The 25,328-nt window shown below is 42.7% G+C and overlaps 1 protein-coding gene across 2 annotated transcripts in view; it reads right to left on the bottom strand.

Moving 5' to 3' along the window:
* Positions 1-19,491, bottom strand: part of STAG2 (stromal antigen 2) — a 74,347-nt gene extending 54,856 nt beyond the window's left edge. For both annotated transcript variants that reach the window (XM_032196052.1, XM_032196053.1), the window contains exon 1: positions 19,306-19,491. The gene's annotated coding sequence lies outside the window, so the exon portion shown is untranslated. The remainder of the gene's footprint in view (positions 1-19,305) is intronic.
* Between the last annotated feature and the right edge of the window lie 5,837 nt (positions 19,492-25,328).

Genomic DNA, 25,328 nt, shown 5'->3' with positions numbered 1-25,328 from the left:
TAACAACCTCATTTTGCATAAGAAGCAATGGTTTGAAACATGTCTGCCTCCAGTAAGGCAGGCAAATGCAAAACATGGATGACTATATGTACAAAAAAAGATTTAAACCATCGGGGTTGAAATACCGTTTTGTGTGCTCGTATATCACATACGAATGTGCAACATGACATATTACTTGTTAACAGCTCTAATCTAAGCAACATGAAGGCAAAAGCCCAGAAGTCTGGATGTGATTTTTCAGTTTTCTACAGCATGCATTCAAGATTAAATGGGGGTGGGGTAGGGGTGAGATATTCAAATGATATAATATCCTGAATATCTAGCATCTTTTCCAAGACACTGACTGATCACTAGTAAAATTGCAGGAATTTTTATCTTACATAGGAAAATGAAGACAACATCACTTGATAGAAGAAAATAAACCCAACAACCTACCTACAGTTCTCTTAGCAAGACTAAGGGGGATTTATATTGGAACAGTGAGCACAGGAATAAACAAAGAGCATGAAAGGGGTGAGCAAAAAACAAAAAACTACACACTAGAGAGGGATCCGTAATAGCGTGCAGGATAGAAATAGCAGATGAGCAAGGAAACACTATGTAGTGACCACGTTCAAGTATTCAGTACTAATGGCTGATAATCATATTCTGTAAGCAGGAGGAACAGAGGTGTGATGTTGCAAATGCAATAAATCCCCAAGGAAACAATATGCCTCCAAGATGTTCTCTGGAAACTACTTATGGTTGATTAAAGCAGCATCAATAACACACATCCAGCTATGCATAGATAGCTAACGAACACCCCACACTTTTCATAAGAGAGGAAAGAAGTGGAAGACAACACGACTTGTGTTAACCTCAGCAGCTCAAAGGAAATAACAAAAATCAAAGCAGCGATATGGCAATATTGCAGTCCCACCGCCATGTCAGAGAAGGGGTGCACGTGCATTTTGTAAAGAGTAAGAACCAACATGAAAAACAGTTGTTAATCCACAATTAGCAGGTCTCCCTTCTTACGCAGGAAATATTAGTATTTCAGTATTTTTAATAACGAAAAAATCCCTCAGAATGAGCAGCACCTTAAGAAATATTGAAAATACTATTTCTCATACTAATTTCTAGCCATCTGAAACAAACTTTCCACAAACTTTTAAACATGAAAGAATTTCTCACACAGTGGATACAAGTTACCTATTTGCCAATAAAGCAGCTTGAGAACAGAATGAATAATGACCACCCACAACCCAAACCCCAAAGAAAGCTGCAGAGCTGGAAGAGAAAGTAGTTGCCTTCCTGGACTTCCCCCAGATATTTTACAGAAGACAAAATTTCCAGTGTGTCAGCCCCAGTGGTGCCTGTACTGTCTCATGTGGGGAGAAAAAGTGAGGACGATGCACGGTAACAGGCATTAGCTCCCCAAACTGCTCGATTATTAATGTACACATGGCGCTCACAGCTGCTTCTTTACAATCACCTAGCTGCCCCTGTAACACAGGTTCCCGGCACCCTTTAGGATCCCCTACTGACCCGAAGAAAGGCACAAGCTACCCATTTCTACATTCTGGAAATCTCACTGTAATGCATAACAATTGTTTGGAGCTTCTGGGAGGCTTCCACAAGCCTTCTCCAATGAACTCTAAATCTTACAAGCGCATGGAGTAGGGGCAGTCAGAGGACAAATCCAGGCAATAACTCATCAGCTGAATTATCAGTGGTTAGTAAGAAAGGCTCTGCCATGGTTCTAATGCTACAAGCAAAATGCTATTCAGAGAAATCCACCTGCAGAACACACATATACTTATGTATACATATACAATATCTCATATACAGTGCATATGTTCAAAAAAACTATCAGATGCAAATATTAAGCCATTATTCATTAAAAATCACAGCACTTTAATTATACCAAACTTACGTCTGACAATAGGCTATTAACCTACCAGTTACCCTCCAGACAAGACAAGCTTTGTCCTGTTCCCTGAAAAAGCCATACTGTTCTCTATCAATGGTCCAAGACAAGAAAAATGAGTTTGGAAGTTTAAGCCACTGTCCCTAACTTTGTCCCCACTGTCACGTAAAAAACCACCAAGGATCCAAATTTACACTCTTCTCCCCACCAGGACCAGACACTAGCATACTCTTCAGAAAAAGGCTAGCAGTGCTAATGACAACAAATCATAGGACTTCTTGTATGGGTATTAGTTTCAAAATAGACCAGCCATAGAATTGTGTTAACAGAAGATTTCTTATAAACTTTGAGTGCAATACTCTTTTGGTCTCCAAAGTAATTAATTAGTTCAATTAAAGTTGGCTGGTCTACTGTGAAAACCTTTCCTGAGATAGTGAATAGCATTTGTTTGTGGTTTTTCCCCTGTTCCATCAATATATACATGAGCAAAATGAAGTTTTGGCCCCACAACTGCTTCCCGAGCCTGAATTTAGGACAAAGTTGAATTTTGGATTTCGTATTTCTGTAGGGAGAGAAACAGAGGGCTATCTAGGGATAACAATGTATCCCAAATAAATAAGACCTTTCTATTAATAAACACAAAATTGTACCTCTAAACAAACAATGATTGACAGAAACAAGGGAGAAAATATTTTGTTTTTCCTATTGTAGCCTTTTTTTTCCCAAACTCATACTAGGAGACCAAGTCTACTTGCACAAATATGAAGCATCCTTAAGAAAGTGTAACCCCTATGCTTTCTCCTTCTTCATCTTAACAGATTTTTTGAAAAAGTCTGGACTGAGGTCCCTATACCTCATCAGTGGTAGCTGCTAACGTGGATCCAATTAGCCCATATCTCCGTTATTGACAACCACCCTGTTTCTGCTTGCCACACTGCAGTCCGCTTGCCGCACGAGAAAAATTAGCAAACATCAAGGTCAGAAAGAGACTTTTTAACATTATTAAATGTTAAAAGGCTCCGCTGTGCCTCTCAGAGAATTCCTAAAGACACAGGAATTAACAGTGTTAATACAGACGCTGCTCATAAGTCTAAATATGTGAGGGCAGGAACAAGGGTTAGGGAGGAGACAAATGGAAATGGCACGGATAGAGAATTACTTCAGGAAGGTAACTGTTACCAAATTAGAACAAGACAATTAATATTCAGCCCTAATGAAATGGACAGTATTTACCTATCAAATCATTTGGTCTTTATTAAGTGAAATTAGTAGCACTGACTTTTCTGCAATATTATCTGCCCTTATTTTAATCAGGTTATTAATGAAGAAGAATTTGGTCTTCTAGTAATGATTCACATTTATTAGAAACTTCAACAAAAAATAAAACATATAAAATTTCATTTTGTAGCCCATAAGGCAATACAGGTAGGTAACACAGCAACAGCCTCACATCTGTACTGTCATCACACACAGCCCTCAAAGAAAAATGCTCAGGGCAAGACTAATACAGTGTCTTCCAAATCACCGTGCAGGTTTTCCAGAATAAATAACTGTCTAATTCTGGAACTAAGTCACCAGATGAATGGTCTAAGCACAGGAATATCTAATTTACAGACATTTAAAAACTGTAGCAAGATGCTCAAATCACAGTTTCAGGTTTCTCCATAACCTGCCTTCAGTGCCAAGAGGGCACAGAAATGCTAACACATGGATTATTAACCCTTGGACAAAGCAGCACCAGGTCACACAGTCACAAAAACCTGATGCAGCTTAGACTGAGGCACACAGCTGCGTTTCTGGTAGCCAGGCAGGAACACACAACCCTGGGCCTAGCCCAGACACAGGAGATACATGATTCAACATTAAATCTGGTTTTAACCTAAAAATTCTCAAGCAGACAAAATTGGTTAGCACCTTTCTAACAGGTAGCCATGGCGTTTCTGATTTATTGACAACTCAAGTGCCGCCAGGCTTTTTTCACAAAGGATGGGCACCAAAGCATGATCATTTTGTGAATTATAACATGAACTGACATAATATTAAAACCATTATTATAGACCATCAAGGCCACCCTCTACGATTCACCTGTTGAATTTAGTGCTCTTTGAAAGTATACTTAAGCTGCGGGAGGAAAAAAAAGCCAAGAAGGGAGAAAAAGGAAGGGGGAAATGCAAAAAGAAGGCACAGAGCACAAAGACAACTTCAAATGGCACTGCTACTCAAAGGTAACAAAGCTAAATGCAGTAAGATTCTTGAAAGACTGTCAAGCCTAGCCAATGTAGCAGGACAAAGTATCTCCAAGAATAAAAATAAAGATGTTATTTATCCAGTAAATGCAACATGTTTCAAGTAACAAACCGAAATGCCACAGTATATACCCAATAGCAAGGAAAGATAGCATTTGCAATCATGTTACCTAAAACCCCCTACCCCCTTTTCTTAAAAGACCGCTTACTATCTTAACTTGGCATTTCCTTCAGTGCTGATACGCCTTTGTACTGTATCAAGAAAATATTCTTAACAAATATTTTCTTATCTAAATTTACCTTTTTTTTTTTTTTTTTTGACAACTCTGTCTCCTGGTGGTTTGTTCCACTCAAAATAAATCCCTTATTTTCCTCTCCTTTCAATCTCATTCCACATATGTATTCCATACCAAGCCATTCCCTAGCATTGTTTTCTCAATATTTAAAGATCTAGTTCACCACCAGCAAAATGGTTTTCAAGTAACATTTATTTTTCATACAATTAAGAACATTTTTTCCTTGTTCTTCACAATCATAAAAATATATTAATTGTTCTAACTCATTCGCTATAAAATATCGATTGTGAGCATAACAATTGCAATAGCTGAGCTTTTGTACAGTGCCCAAAATAGCAATATTTTTTGCAGCAACATGCCAGTTATGCTGTTTGAAGTCTACTCAACCGATTGATTCCTTCACCTACAAGTCTCTCTGAATAAACTGCACAGCCACCCTCCATATTATTTGGAGTATAATCTACTCCCAGATTAGCGTGTCCAGAGAACCACTTAAATAGATCCAGCAATGTGGTGATATTTTACCAGTCTGAGAATACAGATATCCCCCATTTCTATCACTGTAGACAAAATTCTACAATATCACGATACACAAGTGCCAGCCTGCAACATGCCCTGTCCAACTCTAAAGGTGTGAAGTCATTTGTGTAGGAGCTCCCTAATCCTTAAAGTGAAGTGGGTATTGGAAATCATCATGCTCTCCCCAGCACTTGCACGTTTTATGCTCACGTTATTACTGAAAGCTTAGTTAGAATACACATACATAGCATAAAACACCATTTTAAAACTTAAGCGTTTCCATTACTTCCACTTACTTCCCTATTTCTGTCTGCTGTTTCTCTGTCTCCTCAAAATGCCTTTCACCTTTAGAAAAAGGAGCTGTTCAGTATATACAACCTGGCCAAGTACCAGTGATTTTTTTTTCCCAATATTTATTTTTCTCCAATATTACTTTCGTTTACCAACTCAAAGAGCACTTTATACCAATCTGAATGAATTACATTAAATATATCTATCCTTTTTTTTTTTTTTTCCTAAATCATGAATGACACTAGAAACAATAACCAAACGCAAACAGTAGTTTGATAATGAAACAAAACAGATGAGCTGCTACCAGTGAAAGAACTGTTCCATGGCCCCTTCTTCTGCCCTGCATTACTTCTGGCCAAAATCTCATGGTCAAGGGTGCTTGTCAGACCTTTCCTTGTGCCTGTTGAGCAACAACCTATTAATCTTTCAGAATTAATTTGCTTTCTAGCAGATCAGTAAGTCGAGCTGGCTCAACAAGAGTCCTGTGGCTGGTGTTAAGGACCCCCTCTTTTCAAATCATTGAGACACTGCAGCAGGCTTTGACAAGCAGACAATTGACTGTCAAATGATGTAGAAAAAAAGCGTTGTCCATATCATTTTGGTAGACTACAGATACTTTAAACGTTGCCATAGGGTGTCCCAAACCTAGCTTATCCCCCCAGCTAGGGCACTGGGATGCAGTCAGTACAGCACTCAAACACTAAGTGTTACCCCACCAGTTATCACAGCAACCTGGCCCCAGTCCTGCTTTTCCTACAATAACAAAACCTCTCATGGGCTTGTTTTGTAGTCTTTGAACAAGCGTTGTGACAACCAACAGGTATTCACCTTTACCTAAACCCTATATAAAATGGTAACAGAAGCAGCATAGATGTGACAGAAATAGAAACATGTTACATCCCTGCTGAACAAAGAAGCTATAGCTCATTTTACCAAATACAGCTAAGAGTGGTCTCACTCAGGTTCTCCAACCCATTACTATTACAATGTTTCTGCAGCGTATCAGACACAATTAGAATCTGCCATTACTCTATAGAAAGCTGGGACCAGCTTTATTCAATTACAGGCAGCACTCACTCCAAGTAGTTTAATACTGTATGCGTAAGTAATGAGAACTAGTTCTGTTTCTAATGATTTCTTCATTGATCTGTGTATCTTCTAAAACTCACGTTATTACCAGAAAATACATTTTTTTTATAGACTATGCTCACACCTGAGCTGTTTTGAGTAACACTTTGTCAGACAATAACCAAATAGAAATACACAGTTATTGTTTGTTTTACCTAAGATCAGAAGATTAAAACTTTTCAAACAGTACCAGGCCTCCATATGGTTTACTTAGGTATTCTTCTTATTATTTTTGTACTCAATGCTACTCTTCTTAAAAAGATACCTATATTTTAGACATTTAGTGAAGGTCAAAAGTTCTGAGTCATTCAATTTCTGAAGGTACTGAGTCTTATAACCAACAAAAAAAATCTCACAAACCAAAACCCTATAACAAATTAGTACCTAACAACTAACACTAATGAACTACTTGGCCAAAGACAAAAAGTTACCAGAAGTAAAGGACTTCACCTGCTTCTATAGGCTTTTCCCCCTGAAATTTGCAGTTGACTTTTAAAGTCACAATTCAAACTTGCTTAGAAACCAGTGATTTGTTCTTAAAATACAGCCAACTCTTCTCTACATCCCCAGAGACCATACATCTCTGCCAGGCTGATTTTGCTCCACTCCATTTTCCCAAGCACTCTGCAGGTGTCTCCGAGACTCAAGGCAGCACCAGTCCTGATGTGGATAACAAGCACTGCTTCAGCACAGTGCCCTGACTGTCCTGGGACTGTCCCCAGTTCAGGATTCCTTCCTCACACTGCTTTGGACAGGCAGGTTACTGCATAGACACTTTTCTGTATTTTTTCCCTTTTATCTCTCTATGGAGAAGTTGGAACAACATCTTGAACCTTGAATAAGAACTGCTGAAGTCTCTCTTTAAAACGATGCTCGATACACCAAATCCAACTGCCATGCAAAGACGCACATTTGTAAACTCATTGCACAGTTGTAAACAACTTGGAAAAAAAAAAAACATATTTTTAAACTTCTTTATGAGGAAAAGCAGCAGTAGAAAATCTAGCTAATAGAAGCTAGAACTGCCTAACTTCCTGTAAAAACTGCCACTTGATAGGGGCACTTTTATGAGCTATAAATCTGTTTGCTTTAAATACATATGCTGTTTTTTTCAAACCCTGCAGCCGCAAACTACTTCCACAAACACAACTAAAAACATTAGTTATGAACAGATGGTAAACAGCATAAACAAAAAGCCAACTTACTAGTAATGTTCGAAGTAGAGTACAGGACCGTAGTGAGGAAGTCCACAGCCACTTTGCTTCTGGTGTCGTGAGCACTTGACTGTGATCTAAACACTAGCGGCTTAATGAATTTGTCCTACTGGTTCCGTATAATGTGTATCAGTTATCCAATGCCACAACACCAACAGGGAAAGCCTTAGTGACTTTTCAGTAAGTATACAGTAAATAACTAAAATCAATTGCAACTTAAGACTGCTTTAAGACGAACGAATGACAGCCCTTAAGAAACAAGCTCAGAAAGAGCAATATTCTCCCAGCATTATTTGTCATGAACATGCTATGGCTCCTCAGACTGGAAAAAAAATAAACATTAATAGAGCAGAAACAAAAACTAGCCCAGAAAGATTGAAACTGCACACACTACACGAACGCAACGCCATCCTTTGCAGCAGCCAGCATCCTAAAGGCATGGACCTCCCAAGGAGTAGCACTACATCTTATTCATAACTTTTTTCTCCATCACACTACGCCAGAACAGTAGTGACAAAAACAGTATGTTAATAAGATGGCAGAGATTATTCTTAACTGCCCTGGCTACAGCATTTCGTTCTTTTGACATCAAAAACACGGGTCATAACTGGCTGCTACTGATTTATAGTGACAGGAATTGGGCTCAAGTGTTAAATGAAGATTAGTTAATATTTGCAGATGACTTTGAACATACAAAATGCTATGTAAGCAGCAAGTATTAAGTCTTCCCACACACTCACTTTGGCATGCCTCCAAACAGGGAAGTCCCACAGAAACATTTTAACAGCAATAAAGAGAACCTGACATAGATCAGGCAATCACAGCTATATTTACAGCTGTCTTCCCTAAGGAGCACCTACAGAATTGGGGGAAACCAATGCCCACCAGCCATGCTCACTTGCTTCTACAGATTCAACACCAAAAAAAGCAACTCCTACTCCAACACGGTTTACATGAACAGGTAGTGAACCACCTGAACCTCAATAACCCTCTGTACAATCTAAAATGACTTACAAAACTCCCAATAGTTTGTACATGTGGTTTTTCTGTTGTCTATTTCTGACCAGACTACACCTTCACCAAGCAAAACACACAGCCTACAGCATAGCTGTCAGTTTGATTATTCATAAAGAAGCTTATTTTCAACAAATCACAGCTTCTGCCTAAAGCAGACCAGTTTCCTCATATCTGAAGTGCTGAGGAATTAAGCAATTGCTGTGCAAGCTCCTGATCAATTAACAGTGAAGCTCTTCCTGGACACATAAAGAAAAGCATAATAGTCTAGCTAGTATGATTCCACATAGTAAAAAAAACAAACAAACAAACAAACAAAAAAATTAGCCTAAAGAGGGGTAAAGGAGAGGCAAGGAAGTATGTTCAGGCATTATTTTGACTACTTCTCAGCATCTCTGACAAAAGATCTTTAAAGATCTTTTTTTTTTTTTTTTTTAAGGCACATATCTGGTTTAATTGTCAGATGTTCCCAGAGACAATACGTGTAGCCTCAGCATGCCCCCAAAACTCCAAAGCTGGGAAGATGATCTGGGAGGAACAGGACGTAAGATCAATGCACAGAATGGTCCACAAAGGGCCATCCCTGATGGCCTCTTTACAGAACGTGGACCTACGACAGACCTCAAGTACAGAGCTGGCACCGCAGCTTCCATAAACCACAGAAAACTCAAGAGTGCAAAGGCTTCTAATAAGGTCTAACCACAAGAGGCTGGTAAGCATCCAACTGAAGCAGAAGGTCTAGCAGGGTTCTCACAACTGCATGTGATTAACCACACCAAGGCCGAAAGAAAACCTTGTAGAGAGGTTCCTGCTTCCATGTTCCCAATGCCTCCATGTTCCTAAATCTTCCCCCTTCTGCCTCATTCCAAGCAGCACCTGCACAACTTCTCATCAGCATGCAGACTGAAAGCAAAGAAAAACATGCGTTATCTTCCTGCCCGCATAAATTAATGCAAATCAACAGCGGTCCTGAATATCCTTGCAGAGCTCTAACTGATCTATTAAAGACTGTGTAACATTTCAGACAAAAAAAAAAAAAAAAAAAAAGATAAAAGGAAGATCACAGCAAAGATTATAGTATTACTTTTGCAACTGGCATACAGCCCAAATGGTTTTCAAGAGTATGAGCAGGTAGAGAAGTAGATGACAGTGGGAGCCAAGTTTTATTTGTGCAGCCCTACAGTTACTGAAAGCATTCCCACTACGGTTTGAGCAGAGCTGAGACACCGCTTCCAGGTGCTGAAAGGGACAGCCCCACTCAATCCCTATTCCTGCTGGCCCAAGTTACTGCGCCCTTCCATGCAGGGGCAGCACAGCACCTTGCAACTCCAGAGGGATTTAATCAGGCAGGAAACTCCTCTCTTGTTGTTCAGTGGAGCTCCTTTAGCCAGCACGCCTGATGGGCTCACACAGGAAACACAGACACACGTGGCCACAGCACAGGACCGGGATCACTATGCTAGTGGCGCCTGGCCACCGAACTGACCTGCCTGTGTCTTCCACTGCTGGAGAGGAAGCTCTACACAAGGGGAAGAGAAGGGAGGAAACTCTGCAGGCGGGGCTCTCTTCTGAAATGGCTCCCACTTACATGACTGCCCGGTTCTGGTCTCTCAGTCAGTTCCAGCAACCACCCATCAACACCCTCCTTATGTTAAAGAACAGCTCTGCTTTCAATCGATTACTTGCTTGGTCTCTCTCCTCCACCAGATCCCCTCAGAAGGTTTTAATTTTTCAAATCTTAACTTTTTTTTACACATTTAAGACAAACATTTGCACCTTCCACACCTGATAGGACATGGTTCAGTCTTTATGTAGAAGCAGTTTACTCGATGAAGCTAGTAGCTCAATGCCAACACATGCCACAACAGAAACAAGAGTGAAGGTGATGCATCTGGACGCAGAACACACTTATCAAATGGTCCTACAGCAAGCATCAACACGTTCCTACACTTTTCTATCTTCCCCATTTCCTTGGCATTAACCTGGTAATCCTACTTCATGTTCTAGGATGCTTACATGTTAATTCCTTACATATTCTCAAATTATGCTTACTGAAAAAGAACTAAACAACTTCATTAAATCTCCTACATCTCCAGACTATTAAGAACATGGATGAAATCTTGCATCCAGAAAAAAAATAATTCATCATTTTCCACACTCCTCTTCGGTGGAGACTGAGGAAGACTAAGCCCACTTGCAGGATTAAGCCAGAACACATTAATCCACTCTGTAAACAAAACTTACCCAAACAGTTCTGAATTCAAGGTATGCTTAATGTAGTTTGCATCCCCTTGGCACAAAGTGAAGAAAAACCAAGAATTAAAGTTTTGCAGAGATTGTTATTGTATTTGAAGAATCTTAATGCCTGACCTACTGCATGGGAACAGAATGACTTACTGTATTTTCTTCCATCCACTGTTATTGAACTGAAGATTTTTAATGTTTTTGTCATTATTTTTGTCTGTCTTGCCACATTAGTAAATTTTTGCTTTGCAGCAACAATACTGCTCTGAGGCACAGACTCTCATCTAAGTACGGAACTTTATTAACTTTCATAATACTATCACATCAGTGGGTAGAAAGTGAGCAGCATAACCAGAAAGACGATGCAGTGCAGCAAGAGGAATAAAATGCCTAAAGGCTGTTTTTTTTTTCTCTGATTATTTCCAAACTGTCAAGCCACAGGTTTCTAGTTTACAAAATCAGTTCTATTTCATAGTAGTGCAGTAATATGGCATATGCATGTTGCTACATCAGCACTACATTGTAACTGATAAACTTTTTAAAAATTAAACAAATTCTGATATAAACATATCAGTCCAGAAATAATGTTTATCAATGCTGAATGGAAGCCCGATTAATAAAACAACAGTACTTTAAACATGCAATGTTGAAGACAAACGTAAACCGGCAGCTAGGGGGAAAGAAAAAAAAAACAAAACATTTTTTTCCCTGCATCGTTGAAGCTCTTGCTTTAATAAACCCTTTCCATGTTTGGTATATCAATATGCAAAACCCAATTTTGGCTTTTTTGGCCACTAGTTTATCAGGGAAGTAATGACAGACCCATACCACAGATGCAACAGCTACTTGTGCAGCTTTCCTTTCTGGTTACCGTAGTTTCCAATGAACTGTAGATTTCTAGAAATAATACTTACGAGAAGGAATAAAAATATCACCACTTAAATACGAAAACTGCAAGAAACAGTATTAAAGAATCATTTTGATTGGTGTATGAATGATGCTTTAGTGAACGGGCAACTCGGTTAGGAGAGGAAGTTTTATTTGTAAGACCTTTGCACAGTACTGAAGCCTAAGGGTGGACAGCAGGGGAAAAATAAAGATAGAAAACACGACCCAAGGGAAGAGGAAGATGGGCACTGGATGTTATTTCTCTCCTTTTCTCTCAATAATCACCAATAAAAAACACAATCAGCTCTAAAACAGGTCATTAGCTCCCCAAGCCTCCATCATCAAGGAATACTCCCCAAACATACAGCAGGGAATAGAGCATGGACAGGGAATTAATCTTGCTGGTATTGCAAGAGAACTTTGGGCTTTCCAAATAAGAATAGTATGATTTGTAAAAGACAGGGGAAACTTTACTTTCTGAGGAGCTCAGAACTCAAGCGGCCCAAGTCCCACAGGAGGAGGACAGGTTTAAGCAGGAGGCTGGCCAAGCCCTCCACAGGGCCCTTCCCTTGGCCCTTGTCCCCTCAACTAAAACACATCAGTTTTCCATTGTGCCAATGCTTCCAGGGAAGCAATTGCCAATTTGCAATGCAAAGCTTGCTTTTATGGGGGGATAAAGATACAGCGTTTTGGATCCAGTTTTCAGAAAGGTACCTAGAGCAATGATAAAAATAGAACAGCGCGTGGCAGCACGCCAGACTGGAACTTTCCTGCGAGAATGTGGTTCTCATACCTACAGAGTTCAAAATAACAAAATTTTAAATTACTTACATTGCTAATCTTAACTTATGAAGATCATACTCCTTCCTTTTCAACTTGACTTAAATGGAAGCAGCCACTTGGTATCAACTTTCAGTCCCGTTTGCCTGCCACGAGCATAGCACGGCCATATTTAGGCTGCAGTCACTTGTCATCCTTGCTTTTGAGTTTTTATCAGGTTTCTCCATTCTTTTTCCTTGGAGGAAACATCATAATTACTCAGCTGCCTGCTTCTAGGAAGATCAGAAGTGAAATGAAAATTACTGCCAGGGGTCAGAATGTAGAGTCTTACTACTCAAACAAATTAAATTATTTGGCCACTGTATCCATAACTATCCAAAATACCTTGTTCCAGGACTCATGTCACATAAAATCACCTTTAAATTAAAAACTAGACACCTCAGACACATGCTGCATGAACTAGAAAACTGCATTTCTGACATTTACTACTCACAGTATTTTTTTAAGACCCTTTGGCTATCTATATACTTAACTGCCCATAGTAAGGTAATAGAAACAGCATAAAAATATGGATATTGAATATTCCCTCTCAAATCACACCCCTACTCCATGCAAATTCCCCTCACACTGAACACTCTCCCAAATAAAACCAGCCAATTATATTATTTGCACGTTATCTGCTTACTAAGACTTGATACAGGTCCAAACTTCCAGAGTTCATCTTTCTTAAGGGATAAACTGGGATTTTTACCTACAGGCAACTGCACAAATGAAAAGTCTCATCTTAAACCTCTTATTCTTATTTGCAAACAGAGCAAAAGTCCGACTTTTTTCCCAGATGAGATGCTGAATGAGAGGTGTTGCCTCACAAAGGTCAGGCTGAAATCCTACATTACATAAAAAGAAAATAATGCAATTTAGCCATAACCAAGAGCTGTAACGTTACCTCCAAACCCAAGATCCCCAGGTCTTTCCAGGCAGATGGCTCATGTTAAGCAGTAGGAAAATAACCGTATAAATGCCTGTTTGCTGTGTGACAACAGGTAGATCAGCACCCCTTGAAAAGGGGCACAGGAGGGACAGGCACGCCCAGGAAGGACGTCCACCCCGCAGCAGGTCCTTCACTGCCCGCAGGCTGAGCAACATCTCACCAAACCTCGGCAAAACCTCCAAGCCTGCTCTAAGGTACAATCCCAGCTGAATGAAGCACACATTCCTAAGGTCTGTTGTTTCTTTTGTTTCTTTTTTAAATAGCCACTATCTTTGGGAAGGTTTAGAGCTTTTTTGAAATGCATGTTTGATCTCTTTTCATGACTTGCCAATAAAAAACCCTTAAGTTTGGACTCTGGCTCTAACTGTTTGCGTCAATCTAAACCACTGCAGAAGAATGTATTACATGGTAAAATACATCAGTTGAGACTTCTCTTCCCAATACAAGCAAGAGTCATCATAAGCAAGTGTGTGAAATTTTGCTTGCCGTATCAACCCTGAAACATCAGGAACCAACACAAAAATACTTCCATTGCCAGGAGTCACACGGAAGCGCTTATGAAAAGCTGCTGTAAGGAACAAATCTTCTACTGAACTTCTCCTGTCATACACACCTCCCTTCTCCTACCCAGTAACTAACCTGTAGTGAAACAGAAGCATAAAAAAGTGAAACGTACAAGGGTGTGTAAGTGCAGGACAGATAAACCATCAGAATCAAAGCTGTAAGAAAACACAGGACCAATCCACCAAAACAATGGCATGCTCTCTTCTACATACTTGGTTTTGGGTGGGTATTGTGGTTAATTTCTCACAGACCACAACCAACCCTCTGATATATGCTAGTTTTCTCACATCTACTTATTCTAATCATATTCTTTTTTATTTTTTATTTTTTTTAAAAAAAAAAAAAAAAAAAAGAACACCTCCCACAGGAAAAGTTATAGCAAACTACACAGTCAAAAAAATAAAAAACGTACCAAGTAGACAATAAAATACAATACATACAAGGATAAAGCAGCTACAGGGAATCTAACTTTTAATTTCTCTCTGAAGTCATAATAAGACAAGAAGTATCTGCATACAAATGCAGTTCTATAGACACTTGGTTCTGACTCAGATTGGGATAAATAAGTTTAAAAATAGACAGCGCTCCTCCATGCAGCTCTGTAGCAAGTAAGGATTAGAAAAGAGCTAATTGCCACGTGAAAGCCAAGGGGTTACCAGTGAAAAACATAGGAACAAATTTTTTTTGCATCCCTTTTTCCAAAACTGGGTGCCAGATCTCTCCTCAGCTCTGATCAGTTGAGGGAAATAAGTTAGTAAGATGAAAGAAGAGAACTGTTTCACTTTGTCTGTTTTTCTACCCAATATCTCACTGGTATGTGATTTTCTTAATAGAAAGTGTTGCAACTTGGAGATGAACAAATACTAAAAAAGGACAGAGTATATACTGTGAAACACTGCAACGGCATAACCCATCAAATTCAGAAATCTTTAGGAAGAGCCCAACCAACCAGTTTGCTCCGGAAAGAACCTTAAGAGAAAAAAAAATAAAAATAAAAAATGCTAGCACAAGAGCTTCAGCTGCACTGACACAACACTGCAAAGCTTACCGAAGGTCCTCCCTCCCAAACGTACTTGGCCAAAGCAGAAGCTTGGGTCTGCCTACCTTCAAAGAGCGCCCCCAGAGTGGCCTCCCCCCCACAGACCCTTCGCAGACCACTGCAAGTGCTGCGGCTGAAGTGCGGCCCCACAGCGCTCCAGGGCTTGCTCCAGAAGCTTCCTGTTTCCCAAGCCACAGCTCCAGTTACCAGTTTCCCAAGGGCTAGGTTATCAATAAATTCTCTCCTCCTTTGTCAATGACCCTCCAATAAGGAAGCTTAAGTTTTCAGAACATGGATACATTAAGCGATACTGGGAAAATGAGCAGGGCTTATTTAAGAATATTAAGCTGTTACGTTGATGGCTGCCATCAATCACTTCTTCCCATTACAAGACAGTTACTGAAGCAGATGAAGCTCTTAGAAATAACAGCATCTAGCTGACAGAGACACAATCCACAACACATCCCTTTCCCAATATGTTTTCTTGATTCCTCATCTGAAAATAGACGGATGGTACCATTCTGGAAATTCACACCTACAATATATTCCAAGGTTTTAAAATTACTCGAGGAAGAAATGGTCACACCGTAGTTAGAGATAACGCCAAGTTACAAACCTCATCTCATTTGACAACACATAGCACTCCAGGAACAAAACCAAGAAGCAAAAGTAACCAGCATAAATATTTGCTTACTCTGGGGGATTCACTTGACAAGAACGAGCAACTGAAGTGTTTAGGGTTTCTGTCAAACATCCAGCCTGCTTATGCTGGCACAAAAATGACAAAAAAAAGAAAAAAAAAAACAACACCCTAATCTCTCTTATATTTGCCTGCAGCAACACAACTGAGACATCACCACAAATGAAAATGACAAATGACAAATCATCCTAAATTTCAACTGTGAATGACAAAGAGCAATCTAATAAAGTTCGTAACACTCTGACATGCTAACACCATTCCATGATTTGACTAAGTCTAATGTAGTTGCTTCCACCAACAAGAGCACTCACTTTCAAGTGGTTTGTAGCCTGCAGCTATTTTCTACAAGACTACAGGAGCATGTAATATTGAAGAGAATCTGTCTAGATTACTTTAAAAACAAAACAAAAGAATTTAGTTGCCATGGATAGATTGGACTGAAACAAAGTAAACCTAAGGAGACTGCTCATTATTTACACTGCTTCCAAGTGGAAATCATTTCATTCCATACATTTATGATTTAAATACTTTAAGATGTAAAGCAGAAATGTGCCATATTTATGGAATTAATTTAGATTAATGGCCAGCTAATTGAATACTTCTATATTTAAAATGGAATTCTCTCTAATCATGTAACACAGCAACTGTTTTAAACCAGGTATTTTAATAAGCTAGGAAGCAACCAACTTTTTGTCACTATACAGATCTCAAATAAATATTATCTATATATTAGTATATCCAAATATTAATTTGAACCAACTTATTCAAAGCAGTAATTTCTGCTTTCAGTTGAGAAACATCAAGACTTTATGTCTAAAAGAAAAGACCTCTAGATAAATTTTAAATAGTCTTCTAAATACAAGACTAACGAGCCCTAATGTTGCTTACTGACTTGACTTCACATCACATTCCAGAAACCGTAAATGGACAAAAAAAAAAATTTAAATACACAACTTTGGCACAAAGTTTTATGTCAAAGTATGTAACATGAGAGATACCTGAGTGCTAGGAAATTTAATGGGAAAATTACAGTCTCCCATCTCCATGGCTACTTAACGTTTGTTTACCCAGTGATAAGTTTACCACAGTTAGGTTAATTGAAACAACAGCAAAAAAATAATAATAAAAGGACACGTTTCCCTCACAGATTACTTAAAGACCACCTGTAGGTAATAAAGCAAAAAATGATTGGTTTTGCTAAAGATCAGCCACAAGAACCTCCCCGGTCAGAAAGCAAGAACTGTTAGAAATGGGAAATAATTCCTATTTTTCCCCTTCCGTTTTGAAGCTTGCTTTCTTTTTAACTCCTCAGAACAACGTGGGGATTCCAGCCCATCCAGCTCCAAGGCAAGAAGAAGGCAGTTGACGCCACCAACATGGTGGTTGCCTCCTGGCCCTGCTTTTATGGGAAGGGCTTTTGGGGCTGTAGGGGAACAGGGCAGGGGTACCCAGCCACGGTGAGCATTACGATTCTGTGACTCATCACTGCAAGGCTAATGAGAGTTGGGGCTAATGAGCAGACCAGGAAGGCAAAGATTAAGGTCCACCAATTGCACAACCACTCCTGGTATTTATTTACCCGTGGAGAGCAAAATATCCGCGTGCAGGCCGGCTGGTTGCGTCCCAGGCAGCTCAACAGTCATGAAGTGACTGGAAAAGGGACTGGGGGGGGGGGGGAAAGAGTACGAAAAGGGGAAAAAGTTGTTCCCAAGGGCCTGTTTTTGGTATGAACGAGCCAAGAGCGGGGCAGAGCTCCCCCCGGAGCCCTCAGCCCCGCTCAGTGCCCGGTCCCGCAGCCCCTGAGGGCACGGAGCCGCCGCCTCCCGCCCGGGGCCGGCCAACGAGTGGCGGGCGGAGGCGGCGGCGAGGGCCCCGCCATGACGCACTTCGGGAGGCCCGGAGCCCGCCCCGCCGCCGGGCCCGGCCCTCCGCGGCTCCAGCCGGCCCGGGAAGGGGCCGAGGGGCCAGGGAAGGGCCCAGGGAGAGTTATGAGGATGCTGGGTGTGGGGCGCAGAAGGAGCGGGGGGGTTCCGCCAGGGTGCCCCGAGATAAAAGCCCAGCGCTGCCCGCGGTGTTCGCTCGAAACGATAAATAAAAGGGTGAATCGAGGAGCGGCCAGTTGACCCGGGGAGCACCTCGCGTTCATGGGGAAGACGAAAAACACTCAAACACGCGTAAATAATAAAAAGTGCGGAGAGAAGTGGGAGGGGGGGAAGCGCGTCCCCCCAGCCCCTTCCCGCGGGGGGGGGGGGGGGGGGGGGGGGAGCGGGCGGCGAGCCCCAGCCGCCTACCTGGCACGGCTCGGCACGGCCCGGCCCGAGCAGCGCTATCGAAAACAAAAGTGGCGCCAAAACCCCCCGGTACGGAGCGGCTCCTTCCTCCTCCTCCCCTTCCCTCCCCCCCGGCCGCCCAGCGGGGTCCCCACAACACGCGGCCCCCAGCGCCAGCCGCCCTGTGCGGGGCTAAGAAAAGTCCCGACAAACGGCGGTAATAAGGATTAGCGATAAATCGCGCCCAAAGGGAAGCCGCCACAACTCCTTCCCGCAGCGGGCAGCCGCCGAAAAGAGTCGCTCGGAGGGCAAAAGCGAGTTCCACAAAAGCTTCCCCCTCGATTTTTATTTTTTATTTTTAATTCGGGGGAGGGGGGCACAACTCTTCGGGACGGGGCGGCGAGAGGAGGCTCGGCGGGGCCGCGTCCTGGCTGCGGCCGGGGGCAGCCGCAGTCGCCACAGCCCCCGCCGGAGCGCTCAGGAAGGGGCGAGCGGAGCTGCCCCGGCTCGGCGGCCGGAGAACCGAGGCACGGGGCCGAGAAGCCGGAGCCCGCAGCGGGACGGAGGGCGGGCGCTACCCGGGCACGGAGCCCCCCCCCCCCCCCCTCCGGACCGGCCTCCCCCGGCCGCCCAGCCCGGGGCCCACCATTTTGGGCCGCGCGGCCCAGCGCCCTCCTCGCCGAGCCGCGGCTCCTCCGGCCCCGCCGCTTTCCCCCCGGGCCCCGACCCGCCGCCGCCACACGCACACACACAATGCCCCGGTCCTCCATCTTGCCGGCAGCCCCTGCTCGGCTCGGGAGAAGGGGGAGGAGGAGGTGGAGAAGGAGGTTCTCCATTTTAGCTCGTCGAGCGCCGGGCCTGCTCGCGGCGGGAGGAAAGGGGACAGCGGGGGGGGTGGGGGGTGTGCCCGCTTTCGGGACCCTCCGGGGCTCCCAAACAGCGCCGCCGCCGCCGCCCGCCCGCGTCCCCCCCGCTCCCCGCCGAGAAAAGCGGGGGTGGGGAAGCGGGGGGCCGGGAGTGTTTTCGCGGCTCGGCCCCGCCGTCCTCCATCTTGGCTGCGCCGAGGCCCCGCGGCCGGCCGGCCTGCCGCCCCGCGCCGGGCCCCGCAGCCCCCCGGGGACCGCGGGCCGCCAGCCGGCCCCACTCGGCCGCCGCGCTCCCCGATCCCCCCCTCCAAACTTCCAGAAGCTTCGCCGCCATTTTCTAACTTACCTTGCCCGAGCCGTCGGCGGAGGCGGCGAGGAAGGCCCGGGCCCGGAGCTCCGCTCCTCTGTCCCCGGCCCGGCCCCGAAGACTCGGCCGCGGGGAGGGGGGCCTCGGCGGGGGACTCGGGGCAGGGCGCTGGGAGCGGGCAGGTTATTTAATTTGGCGGCGGCGCTGGGGATTGTTTGGGGTGTTCGCTGCTCGGCGGCTGGCGAGCGAATGGAGGGCGCAGGCGCCACCTGGCGGCCACCGGGCGCGGGTCGCTCTCCTGGGCGTGGGGCGACATCTGCCGGCGGCCGGCCGCGGGGCCGGGCCGCGCCGAGCGGGGTAAACAAGGCCCCGCGCATGTCCGCGCTGCTCCCAGCCCCGCTCCTGCCCTTGCGCGGCCGGGCGCCGCGCCCCGGCGCGGAGGAGGGGGGCGGCGCGGGGCCAGCTCGGTCTTCCCCGGCGTAAGCCCGTGTCGGTAGCGGGGCTGAGGAGAGCGGCGGCGGTAGTGGCACCGCGGCCGCCTCAGCCTCAACCCCAGCCCTTTCCCGCCGCCTCGGAGCTCCATCCCTCCGCCCCCCCGCAGCCTCGTACAAACTTCCGAGGGTCGCCCATGAGCAGTTTTCACTTCACGGAGATGAACGTACCACTCGTGTGTGGTTATTCCATTTCACAACGCAGCAGGGTGGTATGCTTTTTTTTTTTTTTTCCCCTCTCTTGTGTAATGCTAAGCACATTACTCATGCTGGATAGTTGCACATAAGCTTGTAGTTAGATTAGTCAGCACAAGAACATTTTTTTGTCCTGGTAATTAGCCTCTCATCGTCCCCTTGTGTTTATCTACTTTTAATTTTTGGGGGAGGGTTAGCATAACTAAGCCGGCGCTCAGCGGAGGAGCTCTGTGCACCCGCCTAACAAAGGCAGGACACTTAAGGGAAGAGCAACCAGCAGTTCCTGTCTATTCAAAGCTAAGGTGAGGCCTCACAGCGCAAACGACACCTACAATGGAAGTTGCGATCAGATAAGGAGTGGCTGAAATCAACTAGCAAAGATGGGTTGATGGCACGTAACAATGCTAGACTTACATGTAATGTTGCTGGGTATGTGTAGAAGACCTGAAATAAATTATATTCAACTTCAAGAACATTTTTTCACTTCCTGTCAACACCAAGGACTCAAGGGAGAGCAGATTTATGCATTTAGAAATAAAAATTTTAATTTTTGTTCCTGTCTACGTATATGCTAGGCACATTACTCATGCTGGATAGTTACGTGTAATCTACACATGCATTGTGTTACTTCTGTAGAAGGCTAGAAAGAAAACATAAGGGAAGAAAATCAGGAGAAAGATTTCCTTTCAGGCAACGCTTGAAAATAGCATCTTGAGTCATAAATCTATGTTCAAGGTTTCAGTTACAGCTACAGGGGCCGTTGCTGATCTTTAACGGGAACCTGCTAATGACTATCTGGAAGTTGCAAAAGAACTGTGAATAAAACATAGTCTGTTTAAAATTAAAAAAATAATTAAAAAAAAGGTTTTAAACTTGCTGTGATGTAGATGGATGTTAAATTACACACAGAAAAAGATCAAGAAGAACTGGATCTATTTGTGTCTTCCCTGTACAGTCAGCTTCTGACAGCTGCCAGATAGACAGCTTTTCCATGAAAATAAACTGCACTCTTCCAAAACTAATATTTTACTTGCACACAGAATTTCAGTAACATATCTACTTGAGGTACAGTAGGGCTACTCATACTAAAACTCAAATCCCAAATCTTTTAAGATTGTTATAATCTACTGCAACAGCTGGGAGACACACCAAGCTGCCTTGGAGTCAGGCATGAAGACATGTATCCAATATTTGCTATATGGAACCACAGTGCTTTCTCAACACACTTGACCTCATAGCTGAGGAAGGTTTTTTCTTTTTTCTTTTTTTTTTTTCTTTTTCTAAATACGTTTAACAAGAAAAATGTGTTTAACAAAGAAAATATGACATAGTTTTTAGGGTGTGGTTTTGAAGGAATGGGTGTACAAGCACTGACAATGCTGTGGCAGATAGTTCAGCCCATTTCCAAAGCTGTCTTGGACCTTAAAAGCCCAAATTAATAAAACTTCTGTGTATCCTGACTCACGTGACAGAGTTGGTTTTCTAAGCTTGCAACAACAAATCATGGAAGCCCTCTAGAGACCAGACTCCAGGTGCAACAGCTATCACGAATCATTGGGCACAGAGGCTGTTTAAGAGGATTTTGCATTCTGGTTCACTTCCTCCCTCCCAGTTGTTCCATTCATCCATAGATGCTGTCTAAGCAAAACTTCAAAACTTGCATCATCAGAGAAGAGGGAGGCCCATTTCTTTCCTACATTTTTTTTTTTTTCCCCAACATATCCCTTTTCAGATGCTATTTAGAGTACAACTACAAAAACAATTCAGACAGCACAACAGAAGATGTGGGGAACTCCTAGAGGTCTGGAATGTGTCTGCTCTGTTCCAGGGAAGAGAAGACAAGGTTTTTTAACCCAGCAGTGCCCTTGAAGGATTCATAATGCAGAATGGCACTCAGAAGATACATGAACTGGTTTCTGATGGTTATTTATAGCAGACATCTAAGATGCAACCATAACCATCTCTCAACCTGTGGATAGGAATACAGGAGATAGAAAAGTTGAGTAAGTTCTTAACCACTACATTTGCTGTCTTGTGGAAGATAAAAATGACTCTGTGAAGAGCCTAACTTCTGCATTTTCTCCCAAAACTGATCACACTTCTGAGACTGAACCTTCCAGTAGCTACAACAGTTAAGGAAATAAGACAATAAGGAAATAGAGACCTTTTAAAACTCTCAGCTTTCTAGAAAGGATCTGTACCTGATAGAAAAGTTTTGAGAAAAAATGGTAGGAGAAAGTACTTTACAGGACTACATCAACTTTCTTACAATAGCTACTCTTAAGACTTCAAAGTCCACTGTTACTGATAGTGAGTCCAATTCAGAGATTATTTAACAATGGCTTCTGCAACAGGGATTTTTTTTATGATGTTTGATCCGAAGAGTCAGAGATTAGAGTCAGTCTTGATCAGAGTCACACATTTAACAAACAGTGCTCAGAGAGAAGAGATCCCAAACCAATTCCACGCCTCAATCAACGGCTAAAGGTTCATCACTAGAAAAGAATACCCCCCAAGCTGCCAGATGGCTGACTCATTCTTCCAGGCAGGAGACTCATGCTCATGCCGCTTCCTTTTCTTTGAGGACAGTGAAATACGAACTCACCCTGCAATTCTACTTGTAATTCTTCTCTTCTATTAAAAAGAAAAAAGACAAAACCTTTTACTTCATTATGTTTTATTTGCTTATAGAGTTGGAACAAAAAGAATTTGTACACTGCATTCATTCCCAGGTGAGGTGATGACCTTGAATCACCTGTATTAAGTAAGCCACTTTTATCTGTTTAGTTGGGGACAGAGGGGAAAAGCAGTCTTCCCAGTCCAATTTTGTTTCCCAGATTTCTGACACTGGCTCAGAGCAAATTTCCCTAGAGTGACTAAGGCCTTCTGGAGATGAGATATTACATAACAAAAATAAAGACCCAAAAATGTTACTTTCCCATAATCCACAGGAGAGAGATTTCACATCAGTAGCTCCTTAGGCCTTTCCCTGTTCTGTGAATAATTTCTTCCTTTTGTGGTTTACATAAATTAACCTTGCATGCACCTATTTCTCACCAGTCCATTCCAGAACACCTCACCCAAATCTGATTTTTCATGGATTCAGTAAGTTTCTGCCTACCGTGCTCTCAGACCTGCAAAGGAGTACACAGTCACAGCCCATACATACCCTTATTACTAAAAAAGAAGGAAGTTTTAACTCTGCTTCAGTGATGGCTCTAGAAATTAATTAAAAGGACATGGCGAAAAGGTATTTATCAGCAGCTTCCCTCAGCTGTCTGCTTGCCGCTTATTCCCATATTTGAGGAGAAGGGCACTTGCTATGTCTAGTTCAAGGTAAAAAACCCATAACCACATTTTAAAGCTTTCATCACTGAACTGTGTAAAAGCCATGCCAGTTATTAGTAGGAAATAACAAAAAGCCCTTCTCCTAGGTTCAGTCAGGAGTAGTTGCTTTCACTTGAGCCACGACCTCAGCCTTAAAGACAGGAAGGAGGAAGCATTACTGCTCAGGCCGCCTCTCCTGAATCAAGCACAGGATCTGTTCCAGCTCCCAGACATAGGGAGGTTTCAGAGGACACAGCCAAGATGTCCATCCAGGCAGAGGTGCAATGCATCATGGACCTTTTTATGAGTCATGGTAGCACCTGTGACGAAGAAGCACAGGTACCAGAGAAGCGTGTTTCAAACTGGGTGAGTTGGTTCGGTCAAAAGGTACCGTCAGAGGCAGGAAACGACAGATGTTAGAATAAGAAAAAAAAGAAAATAAGAAAAAAAAGAAAATAAAAATAAGCATAAAAATAAAAATAAGCATAAAAATAAAAATAAAGGGATGGGTCAAGAAGCAGACAAGCTGCAATGAGGCATCTTCTGGTCATGAACTGGGAAGCAGTTTTAGCTAAGAGACAGCTTAAAAAAAAAAAAAAAAAAAAAAAAAAAAAGATACTGAGACTACACCATGCCTTGGATGCCCAGGGCTGCTCACCTGTGAGGAGCATGCAGTTCTCAGCTGGTTGGGCTTCCCCAAACCCTAGGTCCCTCAAAGACTGACACGGAGCCAGCTTCTTCCCTGAAAACTGGGGGAAGAAGGCAGGCTTGTGGTTAGATGAGATTAGAGTGGAACTTGGACAGAAATGCTGTTAGTCAGCTTACACTGCCCAAGATCGTAGAGCAAAAAGATTACAAGCAAGTCAAATGTATTTGTTTAAATTGTCATCAATGAGCTTTGAAGAAAATGATTCATCAAACAAATGAGTCAGCTCTCCTGCATTTTCAGGCAAACACCAGTTTGGGATGTTGACAGTGGATCAGTTTATCTTGGTCTTTTCCTCAGAAACTACAGAGGCTGAAGCTTAGGAGGTTGGAGTGGCAGTAAGTGCAATGAAGGCTTGCTGCTGACACGACAGCTAAGGATAAGGAACTGATTGGTCTTTCAGATAATAAACCTGCATGGTTTTACGTGGCTGACTTATCACATTCCCAAGATCCTACCTGTATCTTCATTGAGATTTTGTCTTAAAGAAGCAAAGCATAACGAGTGGCAAGTAATACAACAGTTTATGACATCTTGGCGGTTTGCACAGATGTTGAAAACCGTTAAGATAAAAATACCATTTTTAGAACCTAACTTCCTTTAGCATGCTTATAGAAGTACTGTAAAGCCTCAGCAACAGCAACTGCAACCAAAGCAATTTTCCCTCTGTGCTCCAGGGCAGAAGGTGCTTCCAGGAGCTAGCTCTTTTGAAGATTAACTGTTTGCTTTAAGTGACAAACCTCATCCCACTGTTGTAAGGTAAGAGAAATTGTGTCAGAGTTCTGCAGCAAGATCCAACTTCATAAGGTTAAAAAGACATATTATGAGTAAATAAATATAAGTGCTCTCCGCCTTGGTAATTTCTCAAAGTTAGAGTAATTAATTCCCCAAGATGTTCATGTATTTCTACTAAACTTGGCTTTTCAATACTTACTGTAATGATTTCCCTAGTAGTTTTCACAAAAGCACTCTGCAAAGGACTCTTTCATTTGACAGTAAACTCCATTTTTCAATTATCAAGCATTTAACTTTGCTGCTGTCAATAGCTGCCCATGCTATAAAATTGTAAATTAGTAATTATCCAAAGGCAACTAAGTAGTTTTCACCTATCATGCAACATCACACATTTATAATAAATACACTTTCCTCCCAGATTTTCCAGAGAATTTTGTTTATCCAAGCAATTTATAACTGAAAATGTACTGTCCTCTTCCCTATCATAGGAAAAAGCAAATTTGTCTGCTACGTCCGTCACAGAACTGTATTCTCTGAATTAACATTAATAATTTTACCATAACATTGATGTCAGTATTGCTTAAGTAAGTTTATTTTAACCTTGGTTA

This window comes from Aythya fuligula, chromosome 13, assembly GCF_009819795.1.
Source record: "Aythya fuligula isolate bAytFul2 chromosome 13, bAytFul2.pri, whole genome shotgun sequence".
NCBI classification, from domain to species: domain Eukaryota; kingdom Metazoa; phylum Chordata; class Aves; order Anseriformes; family Anatidae; genus Aythya; species Aythya fuligula.
Note: the sequence above shows the minus strand (reverse complement) of the source record. Positions and strands in the feature narration are given on the sequence as shown.